We start from the raw sequence: 5,061 nt of genomic DNA, 5'->3' as shown, positions 1-5,061 counted from the left end.
ACCGAAATGAACCGCCCTCTGCGGCGGCTGCTGGTTTGCCCAGCGAGGACATGATGGAGGGGGTGGTTGGGGTTGTCCCTGATGGACAGCAGCTTGCTCCTAGTCCTTCTCTCCACCACCGTCCCCAGAGAGTCCAGGCTCCTTCCCACCACTGAACCGGCCTTTTTTACCTAGTGTAGATGGATTATTACTTGATTAATACCTATATTAGCCACTCGCTCAAGACGTGGCATGTAGCAAAGACTCCATAAGCAAGGTTCTTCTCAACACAATTAGACACTGATATTGTGGGCACTGACATAGTGTAATTGAACGGAAAGGTGGAACAAAGTGTTGGTTACAATGAAGGAGTGAAGAGGTGTTCTACGCATCCGTTCTCCGAAGGGAAGAAGAACACCTCTTTCAGGGGCCCTCTGCAGCCACGCCTGAGCCAGAAGCCAGAGAAGGACGTTTCCAGACCATGTGGCAGTGGACAGGAGCATGGTACCAGCACTGCTGGTGCTAACCCTCCAGTAGCGTGGCATTCATCCTTCTCTTCCATCACTCTGTCCAGCTGCCTCCCTCTGGGGTATGGGAACAGCATAGGTTAGTAGTACCGGCTACGGCCCCCAGCCTCTCTCTTAGTGCCTATGAATAAACAAAGTCTCGGGATCATGTGACTCACCATGTCCACCAGAGCGACGTACATGAAGAGCCCTGCGGTGAGGGCAAATATCCACATGCAGATGTTGTCGTGGCCGATGAGGATGCCCGTTATCATGCCAAAGTACGCCATCATGGCTGACAGCACGTTATAGAGTCTCCGGGGCGACGGACGGGGCGGGAGGCCTCCCCTCCTCCGGCCTCCCCTCCTCTGGGACGGACGGTGGTGCGGGAGGTATTTCTCGCTCTTCTGGGCATAATGGTGTGATTTGCACGCCCACACACACACGCACACTCGACACGCACACGCACACGTCTACTGGCATTGGCATGGTTGTAGACACCATGTACCAACCACCAGCGCCGTGGTCTCTAGCCTCGCCTCTGTTTGGAGCTTGGTTTTCTTTTGTGGTCGAGCCTCTCCTCCATCTTCTTCCCTTTCTGGAGGGCAGAAGGTAAGGAGCCTGCAGTGGCTCGTCTGGGCTGACAGCTGTGTCCAGCACTGCTGGTGCTAACCCTCCAGTAGCGTGGCATGCATCCTTTTCTTCCTCTCCTCCATCATTCTCTCCAGCTGCCTCCCTCTGGGGTATGGGAACCAGGGGTGCAAACTTGTCACCTTTCTGCTAAATTAGCTGTTTTTTTCTCAAAATATGTCATCCATGTGAATTGTGTAGATCTGCTAAATAAATATTTTGTGTGTGTGTGTGTGGGGGGGGGGGGGGTCACATGATGCGCGAGCTAACTAATCCCCCTGTCTGCTAAACTCCGCTGCTGTTGAAATAACTTTTAGCGTCAGGCAGCTAGGTACAGTTCCAGACAGCGTGGAGAACACAGTCACAGTAAACTGTTTAAGTGATTCTGCAGGTGTTAAGGTCAGGGCCAAAAGTGTGTATTTTCCACATTTCATTATTTTGTATTTTTTGAGAAAAGGCTTGTTTGTTTGATGGATGTGCTCCTAAGCCAATCAGATCACTTGAGAAGTCATATGTTGAGAGTTTGAGGAAGTGCAAGGGGGTGACAGATGATTGAATGATTGAGAGGACAACAGACACCTGTGGCAGAGTTGGCTGTGTGTTTTGGAGAGCGTGCGACTATTTTGTGATTTAAGTTTGGACTACTGTTTGACATTTAGCAATTTCGGGTTTTGTTTCAGTTTAAAGGGCTTAGCCGGTTTGTTATTTTTCATTTTATGATAAACGTGTACCGTGTACACCGACCAAACCGGGGACGTTCTGCCTGCTACCGGAGCAGCAACTTGTACCCTAGACTGAATCAGAGGATTGTTATCAACATTGCCGCCATCAGGACTGAGTCCGTGTGTGCAACGCGTCAACCCAACTCATCTTACAACTCAACCGCATCTGCTTCACCTCCACCATTCTACCACTCTGAAAGAGCCTGCCGCATTTGCGAAGGACACAGGCTTCGAGTCGGATGTCCGTCACGAAAAACTGACCATCGCCCAAGCCCGCAGGGGCACGGCAGCACACCGACCAGTCCGAGTCTACGCTGATGGGATCTTTGATCTTTTCCACTCTGGGCATGCTCGTGCTTTGATGCAAGCCAAGAACTTGTTCCCCAACACACATCTGATAGTGGGAGTCTGCAGTGATGAACTCACACACAAGCTTAAGGGCTACACAGTGATGACAGAAGGCGAGCGCTACGAAGCACTGAGGCACTGCCGCTACGTGGATGAGGTGGTCCGGGATGCTCCCTGGACCCTCAGCCCTGCTGAAGAAACATAAGGATCAGAGGATGTCTACAAACACATCAAGGAAGCAGGGATGTTCGTGGCCACACAGAGGACAGACGGCATCTCTACATCTGACCTGATCACTCGCATCGTGAGAGACTATGATGTGTACGTCCGACGCAACCTACAGAGAGGCTACACAGCCAGAGAGCTCAATGTTGGCTTCATGACGGAGAAGAAATTCCTTCTGCAGAACCAGGTAGATAAGATGAAGGAAAAGGTGCGGACGGTGGAGGAGGTGTCCAAGCACTTTGTTCCCAGTGTGGAGGAGAAGAGCCATGACCTCATCCACAAATGGGTGGAGAAATCACGCGAGTTCATCAGGAATTTCCTGGAGCTGTTCGGTGTAGACGGAGCATGGCATGCCATTCAGGAGAGTAGTGGCCGGATGCTCCAGGCTCTGTCTCCCTACGCATCTCCCCGTGCTTCTCCCAGCAGCAGCCCCACTAGGGGGCGCTCCCCATCGCCGTCCTCAGACTGGCCCTCGTCTCCCCCTTCCTCCCCTAAGGGTGCCTCTCCCTCAAACTCCCTCAGCAGCAGTGAGGTGGATGAGGGGTCATAGCTAAGACTCAGAATCCTGTTATATCTTAATTTATTGAAATAGTACCTCAGGAGAGGGTTACATTTTGGAGGCTCCGCTGAGATTCCCTTGTTGTAACATATTAACACACATTAACACTTTATAATAACTTTCATCCATAAGGCATTTATAAACCACTAATAAATAACACACAAATAAATGTGAATATGCTTTTATCATGTTATGTTCTGTTGTTATGCTCTTAGGTCATTCCTCCACTGTGGCTCCTCTGGGGAGGGTGTCTAGAAATCATGCTGCTCCACCCTTCATCATCATATCTGATGATGATGATGATGATGTGCCTGAGGAGATTGTGGTGATAAGCAGTGATGATGAAGAGGAGGAAGTGGAGTGCCAGCAGCGCAATGCCTCTTGCCAGATTGTGGTGAAGGAAGAGGAAGTGGAGGTCCCTTCCTCAAGCTGGGCCTTGACCTTTAGATCAATTTTGTTTGGTTAGTGAATGACTTGTTCACTTTGATACTAGAAATGTTTTTCTAAACAATTGTATGGGGTGGAATTAAAAAAAGATATAGTAACAACTTAAAAATAATGTGCTTTTTTAATGGGACACCAAAATAAATAAAGGATAGAAAAAAGCTAAAAATAAATAAATGTGAATATGCTATAACATGTTATTTGACTATTGTTATGCTCTTATATTATTAAATAAGACTTGTTTTCTGAGTTTATCTGTCTGTACCATGTGATGTATTAAAGTCTTCCAGAAACAATGCAATTTAATTCATGTATTTATGTCTTACGGAATGGCAGTAAAATGGCATACATTTACTACTATTGAGATGTATAAACTTAAATATCTCAAGATAGGAATATCCAATCAACATCACATTTTGAATAATAATGCAAAATAATTTATATTATATTCCATGTGAGTCATGTTTGAATATGCTAATTAAACATATGCTAATTAGTACACAATATGCTAACTAGGCACTCGTTATCTGTAACTAGTGACAAGTAAGCTCAACATTTGAATCCTCTACTAACATTATTGTTTCATTTTGAAGGGCACATTTTGATAATATTGTTACTGACTTATAAAATAACGTAATAATAAATATGCAAATGAGCATATTTGGGTATGCAAATGAGCATTGAAAAGTGCGCTTGCAAAGATTGCAGACCCAATGAAGAAATATCAAGTTAATAAATAATGTTTTATTTAACAATTAGCACCAAATCACTCTCTCTCTCTCACACACACACACACACACACACACACACACACACACACACACACACACAGACACACTCACACTCACTCACTCACACACTCACTCACTCACTCACTCACTCACTCACTCAGGACGCAAACAGATTTTTTTTTTAGGTTAGATCATAAAAAGAATAATTAAACAAAGGAAGCAGGAGGATTACTAATTATGGTAACAGCATACTAATTGTCCACTAATTTGAGGTCTCCAATTTGAAAGTATTTTAAGAGGGGGAACTCCCAAGTGTCACCGACGTCATATTTAATTGTGTACACTGTGTTCAGGGCACTAGGCTTGGACTGAGTCATTTGTAGTACTGTACCCAGGTACCACACTGGAGTTTGGTCACCTTCTTCACAGCAATTGTGGCTGACTCTTTTCCCCACTAACCTCTCTGGATTCTCCAGAAACTCAGTCAGGGTGTTCTTTTGCTGGATCCTCTGTCTCTTCTCTCTGGCTGCAGCAAGTTTCTTTGCCAATTTCTGTTTCTCCTCTTCTAGCCTCTTCCTTACTTCCTCCTCACTGCGGTATGTTATTGCAGGCTCCTGTTGATTCTCTTCTGTCTCCTCAACAACCTGGTTCTCTTTTAGAACTTCAAGCACATTCAGGCGAAGCTCCTTGAAGCTGAAAGTGTGAGATTTCCCATCTCTTGTGACCGACTGCTGGAACAGTTCTTTTGCTCCTTTTGCCTTAAGGACAGACCTGTGGAACTGCAGCTGGGTCACCAAGGCTAGAATCTTTTCTCTTTCAGTAGCCAGAGCTGAAAGTTGGTGATCTATTTCTGCTGCTGAACACCATACACCACCCAATTTTGTTATTTTATTTGTCAGCATGACCTTGTTGTTTAG

At 46.1% G+C, this 5,061-nt stretch overlaps 1 pseudogene across 1 annotated transcript; it reads left to right on the top strand.

Annotated features, from left to right (window-relative positions):
- The first annotated feature begins 776 nt into the window (after positions 1-776).
- LOC308163452 (choline-phosphate cytidylyltransferase B-like) lies at positions 777-2,960 on the top strand (annotated as a pseudogene). The gene is made up of 2 exons: positions 777-786; positions 1,948-2,960. The product of its transcript is annotated as a choline-phosphate cytidylyltransferase B-like (transcript).
- The last annotated feature ends 2,101 nt before the right edge of the window (positions 2,961-5,061 follow it).

This window comes from Nansenia antarctica, assembly GCF_963989245.1.
Source record: "Nansenia antarctica genome assembly, chromosome: 8".
Taxonomy (NCBI): Eukaryota; Metazoa; Chordata; class Actinopteri; order Argentiniformes; family Microstomatidae; genus Nansenia; species Nansenia antarctica.
The sequence above is the reverse complement of the archived record's forward strand: the minus strand, read 5'-3'. Positions and strand labels throughout refer to the sequence as shown.